The sequence below is a fragment of the Narcine bancroftii genome, chromosome 1 (assembly GCF_036971445.1).
Source record: "Narcine bancroftii isolate sNarBan1 chromosome 1, sNarBan1.hap1, whole genome shotgun sequence".
Classification (NCBI taxonomy): Eukaryota; Metazoa; Chordata; class Chondrichthyes; order Torpediniformes; family Narcinidae; genus Narcine; species Narcine bancroftii.
Genome location: NC_091469.1, coordinates 348,097,760 through 348,116,288, shown reverse-complemented (window position 1 = coordinate 348,116,288; position 18,529 = coordinate 348,097,760). Strand labels below are relative to the sequence as shown.

Below are 18,529 nucleotides of genomic sequence, written 5' to 3'. Positions count from 1 at the left end.
CTTGAATTGGTGTTAAACATACTCAACGCTTAACTTGTATCTTGATTGTTGAAGAAATGGTCTTATATAGTAAGTAAATCTACCATAGTTGCCTAGGTCTACTCCCATACTTAATGTATGCCATAGACCATTTTATTAATGGTCTATTTTATATTTGGCATGTCTCACACTTGGACACACATTCTCAAATTTATCAAAGGGGAGTGCAACACCTCTTGTTTAACCCACTTCACAGTAACCTGGATCCCAAGTGTCCTGAGATATTAATGAGTCCATGCACACAGGAGGCACTGTTCTTTCCCAATGGTGCTTATAGCATTTATCTGTGCAATTTGATTTCCAGCATTGCAGTGTAGCTTGATCTCAGTATTATCCTTATATGTGCATCCATATTGTAAAAAGTAATGTTCATATTGTTCATACTTCTTGCCAAATGAGCTTGCCCCAAAGTAGTTTTCCAGCAATATTAAATTTTTTTGCTCACCACTTAAATAGCCAAACAGTGATGTCATTTTCAGTAGTCCCGGAGTCCATGTAGACGTGTGCTTCCATGTCTTCTTCCAGTATGAGTTGCACTATGGCCAATTCTGCACATTGGCTGAGCCTTCATTGCTTTGTTTCTGTGGAACAATTTGTGTATCAGGGTGAAAAGCAGCCAATCTGCAGCATTCTTCTCCATTCTTCCAAATGATAGAGCCATCAGTTATCTATATGTGATTTCACTGGGGATCAGGCAGTTGGGAGGTGAGTGGCAAATTGGGGGGAGGTAATTAGATCCAAATCTGTGGAATGGAGTGTTTGAACTACTTGTTCATGTAACTTGCTGGTTCTCAGCAATGTAGCATTTCCACTCAATGATAGAGCTCTAGTGTGCTCCTTTGACTTCATGGGTGGGTGTGTCTTAAATAATCCATGTAACAATGGGAAGTTTGGGTCACAATAGGATGTTATTGTCCCTAATTTTCTCTTTGTTTCTACCAGTGCCCAATAGCAAGATAAATGCAGATTTTCAAAATGGGTATTGCAAGTGGCTGTCTCAGGCAATATATAGGATCAGAAGCCCAGTGGTACTGTATGGAAAGCTGTTCTAGTTTATCGATCAACTCTCTCTCCCAGCTCTGAGGAGTTCTCTATGCATTTGATAAATTATCAAAGCTACTGAACCCATCAGATTTGTCTATCCAAACTAGGACAAAAAAGATTTGTGAATCCAGCTCTCCAGTCTTCCTCAACATTTTCACCGAATCCTGCCGACTACGCCGAAATGTATGGGAAAATTGAGTAGGTTTACAAGCATTTGGATCAATGATTGAGAAAGAACAGGTTATTTTATTTTTGTTAAGAAAATTAACAAAACAATATGTCTAAGAAGCAGCATAAAAATCAACATCCATCTTAAAAATCAACAAACTGGAAAGTCTCAGAGGTCCTCGCACTTAACACAATTCCATTCCAAGGAGAAATCCAAAGAATTTGCTCACTCTCACACTCTTATAATCAAAGAGCCCATGACTCTTTCATAATCTATACATAACTATAACTCTAGTCAGCTATAACTCTAAAACTCATCATTAATCCTAATGAAAGGAGTCTTACATTGTAAACCGAATCAATCTCCCTTGTTACCAAAAACAAGTTCTTTTCCATGTTCCTTTATGTCTTATATCTTCAGGTTTCATGGCCTCATGGATCCCATGAATCAAGACATTATGTCTTTTTACGTCCTAACTTAACATACCTGCTCACTTTGAGGACTGTGAGTGGACTACTCCATTTTAAGTAAAGAGATCTTATTTTAAACCTCTCATTACAATAACATGCATTTTTTCTCATTAAGGAGCATTCATGGTATTTCAGTGGTGCTTAAAGATAACTTGTTATATTCTATTGAGTAGCAAAGAAAATGGGAAACTGAGAAATTTATTTATAACAAATGAGCTTTTTCTGCAGTGCAGTGCAAGCATTGAATTTGGAGATAGAAGTATGAGGGCATAATTATAATTTGCTCAGTTTATGTGTTTTTTTCCATTATAAATTGTCACAAATACATAATGGTTAAAACATTGGTAATGTGTGCAATGTAAGAGTTATGAATTTATTAGCAATATAATAGCTAACTTTCTGATTTTTTATTAAATAGTTAACTGCTCAAAATATTAACGTATAAAATGTTCATTCATTGTACTCTTCATTATGTGATTTAGTGTTCTTATTATCTGTTTTTTTGAAATAGAGTTAATGGCCTTGAAATGGCAATTTTACTGGGGTCCCAATGTAACAGCTGCCTCTCTTACATTCAGAATAGCCTGAGCGATATACATCTAGGCAATTATTCTCAAAGGGAATAACAGAGATTATCCTTGCAGAGGAATTTAAAAAAAAAAGGTACCTGTATCCAAATTTACAAATTTACACTCAGAACGAACAGAACTGCTCGACTCAGATTCAGAATACAACCCCCTCATTTTCATTTCTTCCAGGTATTCACAAGGGTAATCATTTTTGTTTCACTATTAACTCTATCCTCTTCCTATTGTATTCTATACCCTCCATGGATAAGACTGCAGAAAACTGAAACCTTGGTTTTCTGCTTGACCTTGAGCTGAACTGTTCATTCAATCATGCACTGAGAACAAATATTTTCAACTTTGCAATGTTGTCTGCCTTAGATCACACCTCAAGGCTACAACCTTGTTAATTCACAAGGCATTCCTCATGGTCAGGATCTCCATTCACTACCAATTTAAGTTATATAAAGAATACTACACAGTCGTAAATTTTTAATAGTTATATTTTCTTTTCTAATTTTGAATATATTAGATTTAAATTTCCCATTGTTTCTACAGAAACATTCATAATTTTACATCAGTGACCACTAAAATGCTTCTCTTTCCTTTCTATGTGCATTATATTAAGATCTTGAGAACATTTTACCACTACAAGACACGTAGTGGGATAGCTAGGTGTTGCAACGAAGGAAGGTAGGATATTTAAAAAGGCCTTTGGTATGCTGGGCTTCATTTGTCAGGGTATTGAGTTCAGGAGTTGTGAGGTAATGCTGCAGCTTTATAAATCTCTGGTGAGACCACACTGAGAATATTATGTTCAGTTTGGTCACCTCATTATAGGAATGATCTGGAAGCTATATGCAGAAGAGATTTAGCAGGATGTTTCCGACGTGGAAAATATGTCGTATGAGGCATCGATAGCAGAGCTAGGTTTTTTCTCTTTGAAGTGAGGAAGGATGAGAGGTGACTTATCTATACATCAAGATTACGAGATGCATAGATAAGGTAGACAACAGCGAGCACCTTTTTTTCCCCAGCATAGGAGTAACAAACATTAGGGGACATCTGTACAAAGTGAAGGGAGGAAGATTCACTCTTCCAATGCCTAACTAATAAATGGGTATTAAGAATACACCCTTTAAAAGACAAAAAAGAGTACAAAATGTAAAATAATTTGGAAAAAAAAAATCAGTATTTTCTTTAATTTTGTTCACTTTCATCAGGTAATTCCCGTAACTTAAAAAAAATTAAAATTGAACCAGTGATTTGCAAGTGTTGTCTAGCCATAGCACTAACCATGCCACCATCATAATTAACCCCTGCTAATTTTATGCTTGCATATTTTTTACCTACTGAATATGCCAACATATGAGATGATCTTCGAAATTTAAAAAATGTCCCCTCAAAGTCAGGGTCATCTTATACGCCAGGTCTAAAGTCCGAATCTTGAAAGTGAAGTCTCAAGCTGACATTTTCCCCCTCCCCCTCCATATCCTGTCCCCATCCCATAGACTCCGACTCAAATCTCCCAATCAGGCTCTCATCGCACTTTTTCTCGCAGTGACATCCCGACACACCTCCATTCAAGTGTCCCAGTCATGCCCTTGATGAACCTTCCTTGCACTGACAACCCAGCTCATCTCCACACAAGTGGTGACAGCAAAAAGAATGCACACGTATTGAGGGGCTTTGCTAATTCAGTGGAGAAAACATGAGCTTGACTTCACAAGAATTATCTCACCAGTACCCCTTGCAGAGTCCATCTCCCCAGTCGTATTTATTTAAAATTGATTTACTTAAGTCTTCTTTCTGTATGCCGGTTGTTTAAGTTTTTGCTTAATTGAAATCTGCATAATGAGGATTTTACTGTAGAAGTTTATAAGGTAGGAAGTATTTAGGTTTTTTGGGGGATAGGTAGATATACATTAGTACAACATCATGGACTGAATGGTTTGTACTGTGCTCTAATGTCTATGTTCAATGGAATTAAATATTCAAATTTTAAGAAGTCCAGGACAACCTCCTGACCTATATTTATTGAGTCCAATGAAGGCAACTTAAGGGGAACACTCATAGCCTATGAGTTAGATGGATTTTAATACTGATATTTGAGGTGCTACATTTTGGTAGGACTAATCAAAATATGACATACATGTTAAATGGTAGACAATTAAGGAGTGCAGAGGAAATAAGGGTCATGGAACATAATTCTCTGAAAGATGAATCACATGTGGATAGGGTGGTGAGGAAGGCATTTAGTATGGTGGCTTTCATAAAACAGAGTATAGAATACAGGAGTTGAGATGTTATGTTAAAATTACATAAGGCATTGGTGAGGCCAAATTTGGAATACTGTGTACAGCTTTGGTCACCAAATTACAGGAAGGATATAAACAGTATAGAGAGAGTGCAGAGGAGGTTTACAAGAATGTTGCCAGGGTTTCAGACTTTGAGTTACAGGGAAAGATTGAACAGGCTGCGACTTTATTCCCTGGAGTGTAGAAGATTGAGGGGTGATTTGATAGTGGTATTCAAAATTGAGGGAAAAGGTAGTCAATGTGAATAGGCTTTTTCCATTGAGAGTGGGGGAGATTCAAACAAGAGGGAATGGATCAAGAATAAAAGGGGAAGAGTTTAAGGGAAACATGAGGGGGAATTTCTTCATACAGAGGGTAGTGTGGGTATGGCAGTGGTGTTAGAAGCAAGATCGATGTTAATATTCAAGGAAAAGTTGGATGGGTATATGAATGGAAGAGGTGTGGAGGATTACGGGCCAAATGCGGGTCAGTAGAACTAGATGGGAGAAGATGTTCAACATGTTCTAGTAGGGCCAAACTAGCCTGTTTCTGTGCTGTAAATGGTTATATGGTTATATGATTATGAGTCAAGCCTCTCAATATCTCTATGAATCATTGTTCCTAAGCTACAGCAAGTTGAAGGAAGGAAAGGATATTTTCATGGACTGGGTGATTACTTGATCCTGCTTGTTGCCCATGAAAATCATAAATGAGTCACTAATCGAACAATTTTCCCTGTGCTTTTTTTTTTGCAATCAACACTGTGATTTTGCTTTTACATTTTATTAGAACTGTTAATTGTGCTTCTAAAATAGTGATGGGTTCCATCATTAATGCATAAAAATATATGCACTTTAACCTAAACATCAGTTACATTATTTATGCAGTAGGCTCAATGGTCAAGTATCAGCCCATTCAAGACCAAGCAATCAGTCTGATTGGCACTCAAACCACCATCCAAACATCAATCCCTACTCCACCAATACACCATGATTGTGGTGCATTTTCCAAATCAATTAATGTTGGGTCAACATTTATTGTTAATTTCTACTGAGAAGGTACTGGTGAGTTGTCTTCAACACTTTTAGGCATCATCCACATCCAAAGGATGCCAGGATGGGACTTCTAGCCTTCCTACCTGCTCTTTGGTAATGGAAATGAACGACATCCAATGTTGGAGATCTCATTCCTTTTTAATGGAACCCATCCAAGATTATGGATTGAGTTCCATGGTCCCTGTACCCAACGTGATATTATCCACTTACAATACAGAAACAAGCTTTCCCATTAGGCTGCCCCATTTGTTGGAAACCGACCAGGAAGAAAATAATCATGAAGTTAAAACACTAAAGTATAAGTTAATTTGAAGTTCACACCCTAACACTCTGACCTCCTCCCAACAAGATCTCATCCTTATGTTAATTTTGAGGACTTTATTTTGACTCACTCAAGTTCCCTTCTAAAGTGCATTTTCCTTCTAATTTGACAGACAAATGAAATACTTTTAACATTCACACTCGAAGACCTGTCATTTGCTCATAAAAATATTTGGATTCCTGAATTATTATTGAAATTATTGGCTGTTCTGAGTGTTACTACAAGCTGAGGAGGAGTACCAGCTACCTTAGAGTTATGTTTGGTCCTTCCAAATTACATATGATTTGCAGACTCAAAGTTTGATCAGTATCAAAAGACACATTCTCCCAAATTTAAAATAAAACTTTCTTCAACTTTATATTCCCGTAATAGATGCCATTCATTCCTCACTCTTAGGTCTAAGGTGAGGCTTAAGATTCAAGTTGTGACCATGGCAACCCATGTCAGACGCTACACACATATTGAGCACCTGTACTGAGAAGTCCATTGCTAGTGCCATCACAATCACATAATTACATCGAAAGCTGTTGAGTGGATTTCTCACCTTGGAATCAACATAATAATGTCTTTCAAATCATAATAATTCAACATTAACCTGGCCTTTCATTTATCTCCTTAAGATACTGTGCAAACATCTCAAACCCCCAAGAGAAGAGCAAGAGCATCAGTCATATGGGTGCAATGCCAGCTCTAAGACATATGGTGTCCTGACTTAGTAATATTTTGGTAGTTTCTCATCAATTCAGATTTTTCCCTCTTCAAAGAGAATGCAAGAATATCTTCCTAAAAGTGGTTGAAGACAACTCACCAGTACCTTCTCAGAGGAAATTAACAATAAATATTGGCCTTGCCTGCAATGCCCAACATTAATTGATTTGGAAAATGCACCACAATGATGGAGTACTGGTGAAGTAGGGATTGATGTTTGGATGGTGATTTGAGTGCCAATCAGACTGCTTGCTTGGTCTTGAATGGGCTGATACTTGACCATTGAGCCTACTGCATAAATAATGTAACTGAAGTTTAGGTTAAAGTGCATATATTTTTATGCATTAATGATGGAACCCATTACTATTTTAGAAGCACAATTAACAGTTCTAATAAAATGTAAAAGCAAAATCACAAGAATCAGTGTTAATTACAAAAAAAATGAATCAAATTATAACTAGTTGAGAATTGACAACATGCCAATAGGTGAAACAAATTTAGTTATTCAACTCTCAATGCTATTGGATTATAATCATACGATGAAGTTGAACATTTACTTGCATCTAAGAGATATTGTGTCCTCATCTGATAATAAGGTTTTGTCATTTATTGTGTTTGCATCCATCTAGTAACTTGTGGAGATTGTAAGAAGGGTTTAACAGAAAACTGTCTTATATAATTTATGCCAGCACACTACACTTCACAAGGCAATATAACATTCATTGGTAACAGCATCAAACAAGATTAAATTTATAATCATCAAATGTCAATTTATGCACTGGTATGTAATATTTCATATTGTTAGACTTGCTATTAACTTGTCATAATATTACTGTTTGAAGATTTTGCAATGAAGCAAATGCCAATTGATGGTCTGCAATGTAGGTAATTATCTCCTCCATCCATTCTCTGCCTTTAACCTGAACAGCTCTAGATGGGTTAAAACTTGTCATAACCAACATTAAGTACTATTCCTTCAATATTTTGAAATTAAAAGATAAAATGCTGAAACACTCAGCAGATCAGGCAGCATCCATGGAAAGAAGGATTTAATGTTTCAGGTCCAAGACATTCATTCAGAACTGTGAAGGAGTTGAATATTTGTTCTCTTTTTCAATTCTCATTATCTCACCATGAAACATTAACTCTTTCTTTTTGCATAAATCCTGCCTGTCCTCCCGAGTGTTTCCTGGTTTATCTGTTTTTATTTCAGATTTCCAAAATTAGTAGTTTTTTTTTTGCTTTTCTTTTAAAAGTTCACTAACATTGATTAAATGCTTAAAATAAAATCAAAAGAAATGCTGGAAGAAGTTAACCACACATCCAACATCAGTACAGAGAGAAATCAGTAAATATTTAAGTTTAAAGACCACCTGAATTAAACTATTATTGGTAATTATAACATCAGTTAAAAATAAAATTACATCAAGTCAAGATATTTAACAGTTTAGTGATGATTATGTTATTAAATGCATCACAAAACATGGCACATTGACATGATCTGTGCATCATGGACAATTTTCACATTTCAGAATTAGAATTCATTGTTATGAGCAAGTCACAAAATTCGTTGTTTTTGGTAGCATCACAGTACAAATATTGCTATAAAACTACATTTTAAAAAATAGTGTTAAATAAGAGAAAGTGAGGTAGTGTCTGTAGTTCTTTAGTCCACTCAGTTATCTGATGGCATAGGGGAAGGTGCTATCCTTCTGCTGCCAGGTCTTCATCTTCAGAATCCTGCAATCCTTTCCCTATGGTAGCAGTGTGAATAGGATTTGTCCTGGGTGATTAGGGTCCTTCAGAATAGAGGCTGTTTTCTTAGACAATGCCTCTTGTAGATATCCTCCACCTGACTCTGATTACAACCTCACTCAAAGGACTAATTCCCAAATGTAAAGGCAATCACTGTAGTCTTGCAAACTGCCTGACCTAAAAATATCTAATTTACCATTAGATAATTTGTAACAACTCACCCAGATAATAACTCAAGAGTCTGCAACCATCTTATTTTGTAATCAAAGGTAATTTATTTGATTGACACAACAACTAACCTCTTTCATTGCAGTATCTATATCTCAATCTTGCCTGTTTACTGTGTCTTTGAAATGGCTTTCTCTTAGTCCTGTCTGTGATTTAGTTTATTGTCCTCTTCAGGGGAGGTCATTCAGTTTGCTGCATTGATAGTTACAAGAAATGTTCAGCATTTTGAAAAAGTGAATTATTTTCACTTTCACTAAAGGGCTAAATCTATACATGGTGAACCTATACTCATTAAGTCATGTTGGATTTCTAATCTTGACAAGTAAAGGAAACAGAAAATAGATTTCCCTCCATTCACAACATGCTTCAGAGTCACGGAGTTATACAACATGGAAGCAGGTCCTTTGGCTCAACTCATTCATGATGGTTCTGTTGCCTTTAACCTATTTAACTCATTTCTATATGATTCCAGCTCACAATATTGACAGTTATTTTGCTCCCACTGATGCTACTTGACCCATTGAGTTTCTCTAGCAGATTTTGTGTCATTCCAGATGCCAGCATCTGCAGCCTCTCATGTCCCTTTGGTCTAAACCTTTTCTATCCATGTACAAGTACAAATATATTTTAAATGCCATAGTTTACCTGCCTCTACCACTTCCTCTGACCGTTTGTTCCATATACTCATCATTCTGTGTGAAAAGGTTGACCCGCTTGGTTTTAGACACTCCTTATTTGTTGAAAAGACAATTAACCTTATTTAGACTGCAAATTTCAGATTTATTATCAGGGTACATATATTGGCATCACATACAACCCTGAGATTCCTTATTCCGAGGGCAAGGCAGAATTACAACTTACTGGTAGTGCAAGAAAAAAGAACTGTACACAGCATATACATTTAGGCAAATAAAGAACTGAAAACAGGTATGAATGCAAACAAACTGACTGTGCAATACAGAGAGATTAAAAGAAATCAATGAAGTGCACAAGTAAGAGTCCTTAAATGAGTCCCTGATTGAGTTTGTTGTTGAGGAGTCGGATGGTGGAGGGGTAGCAGCTGTTCATGAACCTGGTGGTGCCAGTCTTGTGGCATATATACCTCTTTCTTGATGGCAGTAGTGAGAACAGAGCATGTGCTGGGTGTTATAGATCAGTGATGATCGCTACTGCTCTCCGATGTCAACATTCCCTGGAGATATTCTCATTAACGGGGAGGGAATTGTCTGTGATGACCTGGGCTGTGTCCAATACCTTTTCCAGGACTTTATGCTCAGGGATATTGGTGTCATCATTCTAGATTGTGATGCAGCTGGTCAGCACACTTTCCACTGTACATCTGTAGAAATTTGCTAGGGTTTCTGGTGTCATACCATACCTCCTGAGGAAGTAAAGATGTTGATGTCCTTTCTTAATGATGCCATTGGTCTGTTGGGTCCAGGAAAGATCACCCGAGATAGTAACTTACAAGTACTTAAATACACTCACTCTCTCCACCTCTGATCCCTCAATTATCACTGGATCGTACACCTCTGGCTTTCCCTTCCTATAGTCAACAATAAGTCTCTTGGTTTTGATTAAATTGAATGTAAGGTTATTATTGGTGCATCATTCAGCCATGTTTTAAATCTCCCTCCTGTCTGCTGAGTCATCATCTTTTTTTATACAACCCACTACCTTATACTATAGGCAAACTTATATATGATGTTATTGTCGAACTGAAGTGTGTAGCAAGTAGAGCAGGGGCTAAGAACACAGCCCTGTGGTGCTCCAGTACTAATGGAGATTATGGAGAAGATGTTCTCAACAATCCTCACTGAGTGTGTTCTGGAGATAAGGAAATCCATGATCCAATTTCACAGTGGGGTGTTGAGTCCCAGTCTTGGAGTTTGCTGATCAGTTTTGAGGGAATGATGATTTTAAATTCTGAAATGTAGTCGATAAAGAGCATCATGATGAATGCATCTTTGCTGTCCAGGTGTTCTAGGGCTTTAAGAGGAGCCCAGTGAGATGGCATCTGCTGTAGACCTGTTGCTATGATGGGCAAACTGGAACGTATCCATGTTGCTGGTCAGACAGGAGTTGATATGCCTCAACACCAGCCTTTCAAAACACCTTGTCACTGATGATGTAAGTGCTACCAGTTTATAGTCATTAAGATACTCCTGTTGCGTATAATTGGCATGTGTTTGAAATAGGTAGTACCACACCCTGCAGGAGTGAGATATTGAAGATATCTGTGAATACATTAGTAGGTTGGTCAGCACAGATTTTTTTTAATACTCTGTCTTGTTGCCCTTTGATGATGTTGTATACAACAGTAATGTCACCCCCTCAGCCTCCAATAATCCAAGGAAAAAGGTTTTATCGTATCCTGGCTGATTTATTACCAAAGCTCTCCAGCTCAAGCAACAACCTCCAGCTCCCTTTCCAGCTTAATGACATCCTTTCCATCACAAGGTGACCAGAAAGACATACACCTTTCCAAATGTGGCCTCAGCAATATCTTGTAACACAATGTTCTGACTACTCAATGCCCTGGCCAATAAAGGTAAGCAGATCAAATGCCCTTGTCACCATGATTCACCTTATTCACCACTTTCCAGGAACTGTTCACGTTTCTAGTTTTCTCTGTTCTAAAACCCACGGTAAGGGTTTATTGTTTACTGTGTAAGTCTATCCTTGCTTGATAGAACAAAATACAATATCTCACACTTATCTAAACTCCACCTGATATTTCCAGGCCCATGAACTCCCTTGCTCAATATTCTGTTTTGACTTGGATAACCTTCCCTTTGTTCTTTCTAATTTCAAATTTTCAAACAATACTATCAATTTTGATTCATCTGCAAACTTACTAACCATTCTACCAATGTTCTTATCCAGCTCATTCATATAAATGGTGAACAACAGTGGTCACAATCCCTGAGGCACACCATTTGTCACAGGCCTCCAGCTTGGAAAACACCTCACCACCATAATCTTCAGACATCTACCACCAAACCAATTTTGATTACCAATTGGCCATGGATCTCATGAGATCTAACCTTTTGGATCAGCTTACCATATGGCATCTTGTCAAAAGCCTTTCTAATCTAAAGCCCATAAAGACAATATCTACCATCATACCCTCATCAATCCTCTTGGTCATCTCTTCAGAAAAATCCAATCAAAGCATAAAATTTCCCTTTTTTGGAAAGATTTTTCGTACCATATCTTATATCCTTAATTTAAATTTGAGACCATATCCCTTAATTTCTTTATTTGGATTAACTAAAATAACTGACTTGAATTTAACAGTTTCTCAATCACATGTAATCTCCTTTGCTTCCCTTATTGGTAGACATTCAATACTGATGAAATATAAAAATGTTGTCCCTCCTACTTATATTGAATGGCTATCTGATATGATGGCATGTTTAACTTGGAAGAAATCAGATGGTCTTTTAATGTAATGGGCTTGAATTTTTTTTTATTTATGTTCCTTTTATCAACTGTTTTCATAATTTGTAAAATTATTCGGATATTGCTTTGTGATTTTAGAAGCTATATGGTAGTAAATTATATGTAACCACCAGCAACTTTGGAAGGGAAGTGAGTCATTTTTGTAGAATAGTTATATCTTGTCTTTGTCTTTTTCAATTATCTATTTTAAATTTGTTTTAAGTGCATAGTATACTTTTTTTTGTCTTTTTTTTAGGCTGTTTGTTAAGGTACTTTGTTTATAATATAATAGTTTTTTTCTAGTATAATTACTACACCTGTGTATTCATTTTTATGTGCTTACTCTGTTTGATTGCTTTAACTTGTTTATTTTTATTGAAAACTATAAAAATATTGAAAAATAAAGCTTAAAATTTCATTTTAAAGCTTTTTGTCATAGCATGTTGGGGAAAGAAATGTTCAATTTTCTAACCAGTGTTTGTCTATCATGAGTTAAATCCAACAGGTTTGTCTCCAGTAAATGTTTATATATATTTTACACACACACACACACACATACTTAGACAGACACTCTCACAGACACATGTGTGTGTAAGTATGTATATACACACACACACACACACACACACATACTTAGACACACACTCTCACAGACATATGTGTGTGTAAGTATGCACACACACACACACACACACACACACACACACACACTTAATTAAAATATTTAAGAATTATAAACCCATGCCAATTGCCTTGACTAATTACAGTACCTACAGAATTTAGACTAACTATCATCTCTTCTTAGCATTTCAAGGGCCTATAAAAGTATTCACAGGAGTACATTTATTGGCTGATGTAACACTTGAGCAATAGACTGCAAAGTGAAAGGCAAAAGATAAATTCAAGCGAAGCAGCAGTTAATTTGATTCAAATCAAAATATATTGGTCACACATATTTCCCAGCAGCAAGGATAGTTTTCTCCACTAATCATAATTTACAATTAAAATTGTTTCATCAGTGATAATGATGAATTCATTTTTTACAGCCTGCTCTATGCTACATCAGTTCCTGTTGTTATCAATCAGACTTACTGTCTTGTATGGAGAAACAGGAAGCCAATGGCACCTATTTTCTTGCAATCTTTTAAAATAAAATAACTGTATATTTTTGTTTTCTCCAGAATCCTGTTTGCTATTCATGTGCCTTGATTATGAATGAGACAAACAACTAAAAAAAAAATAGTGATTGAGCAGGACCAGGGGTTAGACAAAGGAGTGGCATAAAATAGATTACATTTAGAGCAAACTAACACAGACTAAGTGATCTGTAAGGCTTGCTGCATTAAGACACTGATGCCTCGTCTGTCTGTGGATAATTGTGATTTTTTTTTTAAATCTCACAAATCAAAGCTGGCATTTGTGAACAGTGTGTGGCCTTCTTGAAGCAATTTAGTAATTGCAATGAAGGTATTCCCAGAACACTCTCAGATAAGAAATTCACTGTTTTAATCAACAGATGATAAAAATAAATTATTGGAATGTGCCTTGGGAGGGAACCTATGGGTGGTCAGGTTCCTATACTTCTTGATTGGAGGCATTCCGGTGATACTGTCAGAAATGATAAGCAAGAAGCAGAAGTGAATTTTATGGATGGTGCATTCTGAAGTCAGGGTGCATCAGTGGTGCAGGATTTGAATGTTTGGTACGGCTTTTTGGGGAAACAGTCAACTAGACTTGCCTTAGGTTGTGTCGAGCTTCTTGAGATGCTTTACTGGTTGAGGCAAATGATGACAACTCCATCATACACTTATACTGGCATTGGAGGAAATTAATATCCAAGATAGTCAGAATTTTGACGCAGGATGATTATGTCAAGATGTTGTGTGAGTTCTGTTACTGGCATTCCCATACATCTGTAGCAAATGTTTTTCAAGATAGCAATGCTCAAAAGTCCAATCATTTCTTTTTCTGCTTGTACGCTGACTTTAATTCTAGGAGGTGTGAGAAAGAATGTTTTTTTTAAAATCTGGACATTGATGATGACTGAGGATAGAGCATTTGTTCTGAGTATCTTTCCCACAAACAGGACATCCTGGAAAATCTTCTAATTTACAATTGAAAGGGTACTTTGATTGATTCAAAGCATCTTGTAAAATGTTGGGTTCTGTATTGTTTCAATGTACCTGTTAAGGTGTTCACATAAAATCCTCTGCATTTTTGTCTTAAGAATAGGTATGAAGTAGGTTGACACTTGCAGTAATGTGGTAAAGAAGATTTATGTGAGTTCACTGAGCATCTGCTAAAAATAGTGCCAAACAGAAAATGGTATTACTATTGTGGTCGTCTGGAGTGGCACAGTATGAACAACTGAGAGTGTCTTCTCCTTGTCTTCTGCCGTGCCCTAAAACATATTATCATTCAGTCTAAAATAATTACAATAGTTTTGAAGGAGAGAGTATGTAGGTTAAATGTTGAAGCTCTGTTGGATGTTTGGTTTGGCAATGCATCACTAATCAAAAAGTACATTGGCAATGCTGCATGGAAAAACATTTAATTAGGGACATAATATCTTTTTTATTAAATATAAAGTCCTTAAGAATGCAGAAGGTGATCATCTTCCAATCAAATTCAATAGATATCTGACTAAATGAACACAAAATGAAATCCCAAAGCCAGCATGATTTCTTTCAGGGAAAAACTTGCTTGACAAACCTATTGGAATTCTGTGATGAAGTGACAAGCAGGCAGGATAAGAGAGATGCACTGAATGTAGTGAATTTGGATTTTCAGAAGGCATTTGACACATGAGATCACTTAACAAGATAAGAGGGCATGGAAACATATTAGGATGGATAGAGTATTGGCTGAATGGTAGGAAGCAGAGAGTAGGAATACAAGGATCACATTCTATTTGGCTGTTAGTTGCTTGTGGTGTTTCACAGGGCTCAGTGTTGGGGGTACTTCTTTTTATGTTGTATATTAACGATTTGAAGTATGGAATGATGGCTTTCTAACCAAATTGGTAGATGATACGAAGGACGGTGGAAGAGCAGGTAGTGTAGAGGAAACACAAAGGCTGCATAAGGACTAAGACAGGATAGGAAATTGGGCAGAGAAGTGGCAAATGAAATATAATGCCAGGAAGTAAAATCACAAAATGCTGGAGAAGCTCAGCAGGTCAAACAGTGTCCTTTATGTAGCAAAGGTAAAGATACAGAACTGACATTTCAGGCTTGAGCCCTTCATCAAAGTCTGAGAAAATGCCGGCAAGCATTTCTTGAAAAATGAAGCAATTCATTTTTCTCAGACTTTGATGAAGGGCTCAAGCCAGAAATGTCAGTTACGTATTTTTGTCTTTGCTACATAAAGGACCCTGTTTGACCTTTTGAGCTTCTCCAGCATTGTGTGTTTTTACTTCAATCACCGTGTCTACAGAATTTTCTGATTTATTTCGGACATGCACTTTGGTAGAAAACTATATGGTCAGAGTCTTTTTTTTAAATGGGGAGAAAATTCCAAATAATCAGGAGGAATTCCTCCTGAAGTATAGCCTAAACTAAGCTTGCACGTTGAGTCGGTAGCGAAGAAGGAAAATGAAATGCTGGCATTTATTTCAATAGAAATAGGATAAAAGAGCATGGATATGATGTGGAGCCTTTATAAGGTTCTGGTGAGATCTCACTTGGAGTATTGAGAGCAATTTTGGGCTCCTTAGTTAAGGAAATATGGGCTGACAGTGGAGATAATTCAAAGGAGGCTCACTAGGATGATTCTGGGGGCGAAAGGTTAACATGTGAGAGTGTTTGACCTGTATTCATTGGAATTTAGGAGAATTTGGGGTGGGGGGGGGGTAATTGAAACATTTCAAATGTTGAAAGGCATGGTCAGAGTCATTGTAGAAAGTTTGTTTCTTATGGTGAGAGAATCTAGGGCAAGAGGGCACAACTTCAGGATTGAAGAGTGTTTGTTTAGAACAGAAATGTGTAGGAATTTCTTCAGCTATAGGGTGGTAAATCTAAGGAATTTGTTGCCACGGGTGGTTGTGGAAGGCAGGTCATTGAATATATTTAAGGCAGAGATTGATAGGTTTTTGACTAACTAGGGCATCAAAGGTTATGGGGAGATGGCTGGGCAGTCAGGCTGAGTGAGAAAGTGAATCGATCAGCACATAATGAAACGGCAGGGCAGACTCAATGGGCTGATTAGCCTAGTTCTGTCCCTCTGTCTTATAGTCTTATGCTCACTGCTCTTGTTTTGAACCCCAAAGCTCACAACTTTAATCCTTTATTGTGGGAAAAATTAGCAATTCTGTTTTGTGCTTTTCTGTAAATGTGTGCATGGAAACAGAAAATATCAGTAATATCTGGCAAGTCAGGAAATGGCTGAGGGAAGATATTATTTGTTATTTTGATGTGGTTCACTGAGTATTGCTGGTGTTTTCCATTTTTTATGATTCAAGCCTCTCTAATATTTTGCTCGAATAATTTCAGTAGTAAATTGGTTTTGTTTTCTGGGTGGTAAAGATTTGAATATATTAACTTTTGTGGTGTGGAAATTTCCAGTCTTGTAGCTGGTTATAAATGACCTCATCACACCGTCCACCCATCACTGACTACTTACCACCCCATTCACCCCTACCTTTAATGCCATCAATGCCTGGATCCTTTGTATTCCATTTGCAGTGCTACTGTACCAGTGGAACTGGTCAACCATGGTGTTAAAAGGGTACACAGATAACCTGATGAATCTCAAACTCTCCTGCAAAGCTTCTTCTTTAGCAAAGGCATAAACTGAGGATTTTAAGACATGCTTCCCTTGAATTTTCATCCAGTTCACTGAATTATTCCTACCATTGCTATGGTGAGCTCTCAGTGCAGAATATAGAATTACTGTAATTTTGGTTTATAAAGTAGATCACACAGCAGACAGAATTTCCAATTTACCACATAATAAAACAGATAGCCCATTTGCAATAGAAGTACTTTTATAGATTTATCATCAAACAAGTACCAGAGAGATCTCTTGTACCTGCCAATACAGACAATTATATTTACTGCAGATGGTGAGAATTCTGAATCCTAGAAATAGAGAAAAAATAGTAATTTATGTATTCACATTCCACTAATTCTAGTTAAATTTAATGTAGAATTTTCATTAATTTTACCAATATCATTTTACCACAGCACCTTGGAAGTTCTCTTGTTCAATAACTTGATGGGAAGGTTTACCCTGAACATCATTGATAGAAATGAAGTAGGATTTTGGCTGCACTTTAAGGCAAGTGATAAATCCATCTTAGGGATAAATGTTTAAATGTCCTCATATAGATATACAGAGGAAGAGGGTTAAAGGTGGATATTGAAGAAGGGTTTTAAATTTTATTTTATTTCATTTTATTTCAGATTGAGCAATGGCAAAACAGCTTTCAGTCTTCAATATGATAAGTTGTACACCATTAATTCCTTAGTCAAGATGGAAAAAAGAAGTTTTGCGGCGGCGCACATCTCTGTGAGCGAACCAGCCCCGTTTGTACCGCTGCACTGGCGAGGCAGATGCAGAAGATGGCGCCGTCAGGGCTTACTCACTGCCGCATGGCTTAGGCCTAGTGATGATGTCACTGCAGTGCAGGGCAGAACTCCTGTTGCCCTTAAAGGGGCGCATGCGAAATTCAAGTAAAGAGTTCTACTGGAAACCCCACTGAGTCTAGTGGTGTTTTCTGTGTGTAGCAGCTGCTACAGCCTCTTAATTTCAGAATCAGAATCAGGTTTATTGTTATGAACATGGCATGAAATTTGTTGTTTTGTGCCAGCAGTATTGTGCAGAAATTACTATAAATTGCAATTCCTTAAATACAAATAAATAAAAGATACCTAGTATAAAAAAACCCCAGAAAAAATAAGGTAGTGTCCATAGATTGATAGTCTGTTCATTCAGAAATCTGAGGAATAAGCCGTTTTTGTAATGTTGTGTGTGTATCTTCAGACTTGTGTACCTCCTTTCTGATTGCAGCAGTGAGAAAAGAGCATGGCCTGGGTGGTGAGGGTCCTTTTGAATATAATGAATAATTTGATTGGAATGTTTAGGATTTTGTAAGGAATTGGTAAAGCATATGGATGAAATCATCTGGAAATATATTCCTAGTCAGTGGAACCAAATGGCCAACACAGGGAGCATCAGTTTATTGAGGTCATCCTCCAAATTGTATTCCATTAAGTTTCATACCTCTGAACTTTATTCCTTTGAAGCTGTCCATTGGGGTGATTTACTTCTAGGCCAGTTCCGTGGAATCTGAAATAACAAAGGCACAGATGTTTCTCCAGAGAGGGAAAGTGATGGCTCACAGAATGGGTTGGATGGTGAATAGCTTGTGAACACTTTCACAGAGCCGTGGATATGGCTCCTGATTCAGGGCTTTTAGGACGTCAATACCAT

At 37.0% G+C, this 18,529-nt stretch overlaps 1 long non-coding RNA gene across 1 annotated transcript; it reads left to right on the top strand.

The window, feature by feature from the left end:
- Nucleotides 1-1,017: 1,017 nt before the first annotated feature.
- On the top strand, nucleotides 1,018-17,789 carry LOC138752508 (uncharacterized). The gene is made up of 3 exons (XR_011350713.1): nucleotides 1,018-1,281; nucleotides 17,281-17,374; nucleotides 17,500-17,789. It is a non-coding gene; the product is annotated as an uncharacterized lncRNA (long non-coding RNA).
- The last annotated feature ends 740 nt before the right edge of the window (nucleotides 17,790-18,529 follow it).